Raw genomic sequence first — 10618 nt, 5'->3', positions numbered from 1 at the left:
TGCGGGGCTCTGGGTGTCAGCCACGTTCTTCCACTTGGTGCAGTAGCTTGTTACAGGGTCTGGCCAGTTGGTGAAAATGCACCCAGCTCTGTGCTTCTGAAATGTGCACTTTTCTGAAGGTTTAGGATATTTCAGTGAAAAGTTAATTAGGACATGGTGCTGTCAAGGTGTGTTGATTGCCACGGAGAGATAGTCACGATATATTACTGAGTGGAAAACATCAAGTTACAAAACCATCATTGCAATATGATTCCACCTGGAGGGGAAATAATGCATTCATCTATAGAAGATACTATCTGGAGGAACAAAGCAAATTACTAATGTTCAACTCGTAGAAACGAAATACAAGTTTTTCCCCCCCATTATTTCAATTGTTTTTTTTTATTTTCTAATTTTTAAAAATGAACGATGCTATTTGTATAATGCTTTACGTTTCATAAATGAAAAAAGAGTGAATTACTCAATAACAATGAATAGGAGAGTCAACTATTAGGGAAAATTACTAATTTAGATCTTTCTCTCACACGACATTCTAAAAATGCATTATGGAAGGATTAAACAGTTGAATTCAAAAAATTTAAGACAAAAAAATTGACAAAAATCTCTCTGATTTCAGAGTAGCGAAGGTTTTACTAAGAAAAAAAAGGCAATCGACAATATCCCAAAGGAAAAGACTTTATTTATTTATTTCTACCTTGAAACTCAAAACATTTCAAAGACAGAAAAATCATAAACAGAACTAAAAGATAAATGTCAAACCAGAGGAAAATATTTATGACAGATGTTGCAAAGAAAAGGTCACAAGTCTGAATATATGAAGTACTATTATATTGTAATAGGAAAGAAACCAGGACTTGGGAGGAATAATGAGCAGAACACACAAATAGGCAATTCACAAAACAAATAACCAAAAAAATGAGACACCATTTTGCCAATTAACTAAGCCAATGTCACAAACCAAAAGTTAAAATTAGATCAGGAGCTTACTTTAAGAATTCAAGTCCGTCGTCTAACTTTGGAAGAATCTTGAGCTTCCGTGTTGTGTCTAGAGTCGCTTTGTAGTAAATACGGTTGATTCCGTTGATGACACGCGACCATTTTCTCCCCTTCCGTTGTTCATTCCGCCTGGCATTGACTTGAGCTGCGGCCAGGAGAACAGACCTGGGCACGGCGCCAAGAGGATGACGTCATTGCAAGTCAAGTCAAGTGTCACAGGACTCGGCTCCCTGTACTTACAGAGAAACCCGCAGGAGAAGATCGAACTCGAATTATACCTAAAAATGTGTGCTGAATCTTTTGCATGGTTTATTGACTAAGTTACAATATTGTTTTATATTCAGAACATTTTCAAGAGGGGTGCGTGTGCGTGGGGGTGAGGGTGGGGAGTGGGAGCCAAGGGCTATCCATGGCAAAGCCCCAGAAGCACATTCTCACCAGCCACAGCCTACCTACTGAACACGTGTCCAATGCTGACTAACCTAAAGAGCATGTGGGGAGGGGACAATGACAGGAGGGCAAGCACTAGGGGACCAGGACTTTCTGGAGAGTCGGTGAAAAAAATGGAAGCCACGGCTCAGTAAGGAGGGTCTGAGAAGAGTTGAAGGTGCTCAGACAATGGCGGATGGGCTCACGCCACCTTGGATGGCAGCAACTCCTCTTGGACGCCCCGGCCTCCCCCTCAGCCCTGCCCCAGTGACGACACCGCCTCACCCTTGCTCCGGCCTGTGTCTAGAGCTGGGGCTCCCCTGCACCTGCTGTCTGCCTCGATCCCTCCCCGCTCCCCCACCAAACCAAACGCTATTCTCAAGAACAAGGGGATGCACATACCTACGGGTACACTCTCTCTGAATATAACATACGTCATGTCTAATGAGGGACAGGACGTGAAGTATGTATGTTCAATGTCTTTAAGTCTTGTCTCATCACAAAAGTAACGTGTGTTGTCACTTAAAAAATCCTCAAGCACACTGAATACAGAAAGCCAAACTTGTCACATTTACCTGTATCCCTGATCCCATTATTAGTGGTTGACATTTTCCGAAATAGAGAGTATTTCAGAATAACCTTACACAGAATTCGTCCACGAGGTAGCAGCATATGTTAATGGGTATTTTAACAAATGGGATGGACTACGAAGACACAAGTCTTTCCAAATACCCACCTCAGTGCCAGAGCATTAGACCTTCCAAGGCGCCCATGGTTTGGTAGCATGCTCTCTACGGACACGTCCTGAAGAGACCGGGTGGGAGGCTGAACAATCCGTGCTTCCATAGAATTCCAAGCTCAGCTTCTTTTCCCCTGGGGAGTTTGTCTCTTGGAACCCAAGAGGACAGGACAATAATTAGCGTGCATCTCGGTCATACCCAGGCAGGAAATGGTTGGGCCTTAGGGTCAGGGGCAGGGAGGCACAGAGGCCCAACCGGAAGATCCAGTAGTGGAGTGAACGGCCCTCAGGGAGGCAGATGGTTGTGTGGCCACACACACAACATGACAAAAGCCTCAGCAGTGCATTGGAGCCCCCTTCAGTCTTGGTCCCAAAATGAGACGAGAGAGCCCACCTGGACCTTCCTCAACGTGCTGGAGCCAAGTCCGACAGAGCCCAGCAGCATTCGCAGAGCCACAGCCACAGCTCCCGCGAGGGAAACGTAAATGTGTGTGGTTTAAGCTGCTGCCTTTCAGAGCTATGGCTCCATTATTGCAGCAAAGGCTGGTTCTTAGGCCTGTAGTAATTTCCAAAGACGGGAATCACGGAGTGCTGGGGGTAACCAGAGATAATCCTAGGGACACCGTCTAGCTCGGCGCCTGTCCCAGTTTGCTAGGGCTTCCACAGCAAAGTAACACAAACTGAGGACTTAAAAAAAAACCCAGAAAGTTATTGTCCTGCAGTCTTGGAGTCTAGAAATCCAAGATCGAGGTGGAGTTAGAGTCGGTTCCTGCTGAGAGCCACGAGGGAGCCCCGGTTCCATGTATCTCCCCACTTGTGGTGGTTTGCTGGAGGTCCTTGACATTCTTTGGCTCGTAGAAGCATCACCCCTAACTCTGCCTTCATCTTCAGCTGGTGGTCGCCTTGTACGCATGTCTGTGCTCAAATGTTTTGTTTTTTTTTTTTGTTTTGTTTTGTTTTGTTTTGGCTCAAATGTTTTAATAAGCATGACATCTTTTAATAAGGATCCCAGTCTTGGGCTGGGGATAGGGACCCACTGTACTCCAGCATGATGTCCTTAACTAATGATACTTGCAGTGGCCCTATATCCAAACAAGGGCACATTCTGAGGGACTAGGAATTGGGCTTCCAACATATGAATCTGGGGGGACACAGCTCAATCCTTGACAGTGCCTTTTATACTTGTGTTCCTTGAATCAGGGAAAGAAAAGAGCCTGAGCGTCAGGATGGCTTACCTTCCCCACCTTGTGCCACTGGCCCCTATCGTAACGATTCTCATTTTGAGAGGAATTGAGGTGTCCACGGCACGGTATGTGTTGGAGGCTTCTAAGTTCTGGAACCAGGATGAGAATCTTGGTATCTTGATATTAGACCATTTCCCCCCCATCCCATTCTGCCATTTTAGTGGTCGGTGATTCAGGGAGGTAACCAAAAGCAAACAGAATAAAGTAAATAGTGGTAGGGAAACAGAAGAACAATCATAGCATTCAAATCATCATCAACCTCATCCACTGTTGCTAAGGCAAAGTTCCTTCCTCCTCTGAAGGAAGTCAACAGGTCGGCGGTAGAGGTTAGTGGTAGCAACCGAGAAAGGGATGTCAGTATGGCTGGATAGCAGAGTTTTATAATGTCAAAGTAAAATTTTATAAATTGGAAATGTCTCATTTTACAGGAATTACAAAAACTGACCCGAGAAGAAGTATGAATCACAGTAATTACAGATAAACGAGAAAGTAGTTAAAGGTCTCTTTCTTTAAAGGTACCAGACCCAGATTTATGCAAAAAGTCTACTGAATTGTTGAGGAACAGATGATGGACAGCCATCTCCCCAGGTATTTGCCCATCACCCTTATGAACGAAGATAAAAAATATATAATAAATATTAGCAAGACTGGATACAGCAGGAGAATCATGAGCCTGATGTGCTCCAGGAATACAAGCGTAGTCCAATATATTAGAACTATATTATGTAGTTCATCACATTCTTAGGTGAATGGCAAAGAAATAAACTCAGTAGCTAAAAACCACGATAAACTCAAAACCATTCTTTATAAGCTATGAATAAGAGCAACTTATTTAACTAGGAACCTATTCACAGAAGAAAAGAGACCCAGTGATCTATAAAATATCATGTCACATATACTAAATGTTAACATCGCAAAGAGTTACTTAATATTTCACTCCTCTGGACCAACTCTGGGGTCTCTTTATAGGCTCTTGGTGTTTGACCCCCTTGGAAAAGATGCCGTGTTGCCTTCGCAACTACTTTCCTGGGTAACTATCATGTGTGTTATCAATGACCTTTCTAAATTACCACCCAAGTGCCACTCTCATCTTCCTTTGTGAGCGTCATGGATCTTACTTTTCCTACTTTATGTCATGAGACCCTTCTCCTCCTCGCCTACTCTAAGGCAATTCTTGAATAGTTCTTAGACTATGCTTACATTATAAAAAAAAAAAAAAAGACTCCATGATTTTAATGCATAAAGGACCAGGCTGTTTTTGTTTCCTTCATTTCTTCCTCTATACGATTCTTCAGCTAAGAGACAAAAGTTTCATTTGTAAAACGAGTGAGGGAGAGAGAGCCCGAGTGTGCATGTGCAAGTGTGCATTGGGGGGGGGGGGTGTTAGAAAGAAAGAGAGAGAGAAAGAGAGAGAGAATCTCAAGCAGGCTCCAGGCTCAGAGCAGACCCAACACGGGGCTCCATCTCACGACCGTGCAATCAGGACCTGAGCTGAAACCAAGAGTCGGATGCTTGACTGAGCCCCCCAGGTGCCCCTCATGTATTAATTCTGATGCTCTGATTTTTATTTTTCTATAATGGCAGCAGGTCCCACCCCTCATGGTGAGACATTAGCAGCAATCCCATTAAAATCAGGAACAAGATAAGCTTTCTGGCTGTCACTCCACTACCAACACTGTCCTGGAAGTTCCAGCCAATTTAATGGAATAAGAAAAACTAATGAAGTACAAATATTGGAAAAGAATAGAGGTGCCTTGGTGACTCAGTTGGTTAAGTGTCTGTGCTTGGCTCAGGTCGTGATCCTGGGGTCTTGGGATTGAGCCCCACATTAGGCCCCCAGCTCAGCGGGGAGTCCGCTTCTCCCTCTGCCCCTCCCCTCACTCCTTCTTTCTCTGTCTTTCTCTTTCTTTCAAATAAATAATAAAATAAGAGCTTAAAATTTTTTTTAAAGAATAAACAAAGCTACCATTGTTTGTAGATGATGACATCATTGTTTGACTAGGACATCTCTAGAAAATATGAAAGAAATGTTAAAACTAATAAGACGGTCCATTAAATTGGGCTGATAAAAGGTCAGCACAGGAAAATGTGCAACAGCAATAACCAATTAGAAAAAGCAAAGAAGGGAAGCCCGGGTGGCTCAGCGGTTTAGCGCTGCCTTCGGCCCAGGGTGTGACCCTGGAGACCCAGGATCGAGTCCCATGTCAGGCTCCCTGCATGGAGCCTGCTTCTCCCTCTGCCTGTGTCTCTGCCTCTCTCTCTCCCTCTGTATCTCTCATGAATAAATAAATAAAATCTTTAAAAAAAGAAAAATTTTATACTAACATTTTATATTGGTGTCTGCAAATGATGCTAACTGAAAGTCAGTCGAGCAGATGCCAGTAACGGTTTGATCAGGTTTTTTGCATTCTTACTCAGAGCAAAACTTCAGGAAGTTCATTCTGGCAAAGGTGGACATTTGATATTAAAAGTCAATGTTATTATAAATTCAAGTGATAAGTTCGACACTGATGACAAAATTATATGGTGCGTGTGTGTGTGTATTTGTGTGTATACCTAGGATTTCAATGCAGCACAGTATTGTGGTAAAAACTATGTTCTTACTGAATAAAGAAACTTATGGAGCAGAATTCTATCGCCAGGATTGGTTTTGTTGCATGTGTGATTGATTCATAATGACACTCAACCTTCAATATTTCACAAAACCACATAGAAGCTACAGTTGTTGACATTTACAAATATTATAAATATACATAGAATGACAAAATTTTTAAAATTAAGTTACTGCTAAATTAAGAAAAATGCCTCTAGTTTGGCAGACTGTTCTCGCTTTACTTTCGGTTATCAATCAGATTTTAGAAATGTCCGTGCCTTCGAAGGACAACTTTGTCAATTAAAATTGCATGCCAACATAGAGCAATAAAAAAATATATACAAAAATAATAATAATAAAGTTGCATGCCATTGTATGAAACCTTTTTAATAGGCCCTCTAACCTTTGGCTGCCTTTGAGCAGAAACTATTTCAGATCTCCAGCTAAAGTATTCTGTGGCTATAACACCAAACAGCTTAAATTTTAAAGCTTTTAGAAAATCACGATTACTGAAAACAAAGCTTGTAAGTAGAAATGTGGACATTTATCCCTATAAAAGCAAGAGGACCTAAAAAGTTTAAATAAGAGTTTTAACTGATATTCTCCAACTGTGTTCTGGAATGTCTCTACCCGTAAGAAGAATCTCTCTTTTTTTTTCTCATGGTGATAAAATACATGTAATATTTACCACCTTAACCAGTTTTAAGTGTACATTTCAGTAACGTCAGATGCCTTCACTCTGTTTTACAAACAATCTTCAGAAATTTTTCATCTTGCACGACTGTGACTCTGTACGTGTAAAACAGCAGTTGCTCACTTTCCGCCTCTTCTCAGCTCCTGGCAGCCTCCGTTCTGCTCCCCGTCCCTCTGATTTGACTGCTCTGCTACCTCTTCGAAGTGGGGTCAGGGCGGTTGTCTTTCTGCGTCTGGCTTATTTCACTCAGCGTGACGTCTTCAAGGTTCATCCGCGCTGTTGCAGTGGCCAGAGTTTCCTACTGCTTTATTTTTATTATTATTTTCTAAAGATTTTATTTATTTATTCATGAGAGACCCCAGAGAGAGAGGCAGAGACACAGGCCGAGGGAGAAGCAGGCTCCATGCAGGGAGCCCGACGTGGGACTCAAGCCTGGGACACCGGGATCACGCTCTGAGCTGAAGGCAGATGCTCAACCACTGAGCCCCCCAGGCGTCCCTCCTACTGCTTTCAAGTTGAATAATAGTCCATTAAAAGTATATACAAGGTTTGTGGATCCATCCACCTGTCAGCGGCCCTTCGGGTTGCCCCCACCGCGTGGCCCTGGTGCAGGGTGCCCGCCTGCAAAGGTCTCTGAGCCCTGCTTTCAACCCTTCGGGTAAATCCCCAGAAGTGAGATTGCTGGTTCATCTGGCAATCCTATTTTTAATTGAGAAACTTCCATAATGTTTTCAACGGCAGCCGTACTGTTTTATATCCGTACCCAAGACTGCACAAGAGGTGATGTTTTCCTGTGGTTTTGATCTGGATTTAGCTGATGGCCACTGACGTGGAGCATCTTTTCCTATGCTTGCGGGCCACCTGTGAATCTTCTTTGGGGAAGTCTCTATTGGAGTCCTTTGCACGTGCTTTAATCATGTTATTTGTTTTTTGTTTTGTTGTAAGAGCGTAGAGGTTCTTGGTATATCCTGGGTATTCACTCCTTATTAGGTACATGATTAACAGATATTTTCTTCCATCTTATAGGATGCCTTTTCACTCTGTTGGTTATGCTCTTCGAGGCACAGAAACTTTATAAACATCACCTCTCACCCATTAGAATGGCTACTTTCAAAAGACAAACAACAACAAAACTCAGAAAATAAGTGTCGGTGAGGACGTGGAGAATTTGGAGCCCTTGTGCGGTCTTGGTGGGGATATAAAACAGTACGGCTGCCGTTGAAAACATTATGGAAGTTTCTCTAACAATTAAAAATAGGATTGCCAGATGAACCATCAATTTATATATAAACTTTATATATATATATATTTTTTTTTTCTTTACATTTTCACACAGGCCAGTTCATCCATTTGTAAAGTTTTGTTCCCTGGGCAGCTCCCCAGCTGCTTGCTTGGGCCCCCTCCCCGGTTTCTCCAGCAGCCCCTGCAGGGGACCAGGCTGCTGCACCCCCCGGATGGAGAGCAATGAAGAAACAAAGAAGAAACAGCAGGTGGAGAAAGACAAGAATCAAGGCTACGACCTGTTCAATGAGCCAGTGTAAACAAACACTTTGGGCGAATATGAAAAATCTAAGGGGCTCAAAAGCAATCCGATTTTGGAGGCCCTGGGGAGCGGGGCCAGCTAGGGCCTCAGCATCTCAGCAGAAGCAACCCCGCCCTCCCGGGGCGACTGCCAGCCTCCCCGCGTCCAGCGTGAAGCGGGATGGGGATGTAGAAATCTCACGGGTAAGCAGGTCCGCAGAGGGCGGGGATGATGCAAACGCATTATTCTCTACAAATTAAAGCACTTTATTCGCGTCCAGAGCTTGAGAATGCGTTTCTCGGTAAAGGTCAAGGAAAAGCACACACCGCTTGATTTAATTAGTGAGCCAGCTGCCAGTCACCGGCAGTGACAGAGGCACCAGGACATGGTGAGGCAGGAAATGAGCGAACACCAGCACGACGCGGTCCTTGCGTCTGTAATCTTGAACTCCTGTTTCAGAAACACTTATCAGTGAAAGAACGACACCAAGCTGGCGTGAATTTTGTTTCCCGATGTATTTCCTGAATTTTCCCTATTTATTTATTTATTTGTTTGTTTATTTATTTATTTTTAATTCTCCCTCTTTAAATAGGAAATCTAGCAAACAAGGATTTAGTTATGGAAAGGAGGATTGATCGTCCCTTCTCAAGCAGTGCCCGAAGCCAAGATTGAAGAGCGAGATAAAAATCAGACCTTTGGGCATTTTGTTTCCCTTACAAGTTAGGTGCGAGAGTCAGGTGAGCCTGTTCTATCTTGGACCCCACGGCGACTAACTGGGGGACTCGGTGGGTTGCAGGGACTTCTTGAACGACTGACCTAGAATGAATGAGGAGAAGGCCTCGGTCACCTGCCACCCCACTTAGGACCACCTGCCCCTACTACTGTTTACTGTCTAACTTCTCTAGAGCTCACTTAGACTCTCTAATCTTTATCACTTGCAAAACAGGAGTAGGAAACTCCAAAAGGGAATTACTAATGATGGTCTGAAGGTGGAAGCGGCCATGGGTCACTTTTATGTTGTCTTTCCGCTTGTCTGTTTTCTCTGATGTTTTTTTAAAGATTTTATTTATTCATAAGAGACAGAGACAGAGACAGAGACAGAGAGAGGCAGAAGCAGGCTCCTCACAGAGGAGGGAGTCTGGCCCGGAACTCAGCCCCAGGACCCTGGGAATCACAACCTGAGCCAAAGGCAGATGCTCAACCACCCAGGTGCCTTCTCTGATTTTTTTAAAGAAAAAAAAAAAGGACTTTAATTCATCATAAAACACTGAATAAATACAAATCTCTGAGTACCTATAGATACCACTGCTGCTACTACTAAATAAATATGTTTTAAAAATCAAAGGAAAGAAATAAAAAGCTCATGTTCACTAACTTCGTCTTCTGGAAATTTATTATTTATTTATTTATTTATTTATTTATTTATTTATTTATTCATTCATTCATGAGAGACACACAGAGAGAAACAGGCTCCCTGCAGGGAGCCCCATGTGGGACTCATCCCAGGACCCCAGGATCACAGCCTGAGCCAAAGGCTCCACCGCTGAGCCCCCCAGGCATCCCTCTTCCTCTGGAAATTTAAAGAAACATTTACTCTACCTTTGAAGACGAACTATATTTCATTTCCATTAGATGAGAAAAATATCTTCTCTATAGTAGTATACCAGCTAATAAATGGGAAAGGAATGAGAGAATGAGGGAATCACTATTTTCTAATCCCCCAGTGTAATAATTGACTCAGGTAAGGATCATCAGTAGGTCCCGAAAAGCATCACCCCACAGATAGCTTGTAGGCGAGAAAACACTGCTTTACAAGGGAGAGGTTAGGAGGCACCCACAGCAGAGGGATGGCCTAACATGTCTCCTGAAGCAATGTTCTTGCCAAAAATGTTTTACTGAATCTAATCAAGCTTTTGAATCTAATTCCCAGGGTACAATACAGTAGATAGAGGAAATCTAATTCCCAGGGAAATACAGTGGATAGAGGAACACGGTGAGTGACACCATAGTAATCAGGCAAATGCAAAATGTGGGATAATTCTATCTTGTCTCTTCAAAAAAGACTTCTAAAAAGCTAGGAGGGGACCGCTCTTAACTACCACATGCAATGCATGAATCTTGATTTGATCTTGTTTTTATGTATTTAAGACTACTGGAGAAATTTGGGTATGAACTAAACTTGAGCATTAGATGATATTAGGAAACTTGTTAATTTCCTCAGCTGTGATAACAGTATTTTGATTCTGAGGCAGAACAATGTTTTGATTCAATTCTCAATTGTAGAAGATGAAAAAAAAATTGTAGAAGATGCACAGCGAAGTATTTATAGCGGAAGTGGCGAAATAAGGTTAGCTTATTTTCTAATGGTTTTGTTCATACACGCATACACCTACAGATAATG

At 42.8% G+C, this 10618-nt stretch overlaps 1 long non-coding RNA gene across 2 annotated transcripts; it reads right to left on the bottom strand.

Moving 5' to 3' along the window:
* Positions 1-743: 743 nt before the first annotated feature.
* Positions 744-4617, bottom strand: LOC140642341 (uncharacterized). 2 transcript variants are annotated; one of them, XR_012038816.1, is made up of 3 exons: positions 3400-4617; positions 2162-2313; positions 744-1226 (listed from the first exon to the last, which is right to left on the bottom strand). It is a non-coding gene; the product is annotated as an uncharacterized lncRNA (long non-coding RNA). The 2 variants fall into 2 exon arrangements; XR_012038817.1 differs by having other exon boundaries at positions 744-1161.
* Between the last annotated feature and the right edge of the window lie 6001 nt (positions 4618-10618).

Source organism: Canis lupus, chromosome 11 (genome assembly GCF_048164855.1).
Source record: "Canis lupus baileyi chromosome 11, mCanLup2.hap1, whole genome shotgun sequence".
Taxonomy (NCBI): Eukaryota; Metazoa; Chordata; class Mammalia; order Carnivora; family Canidae; genus Canis; species Canis lupus.
Note: the sequence above shows the minus strand (reverse complement) of the source record. Positions and strands in the feature narration are given on the sequence as shown.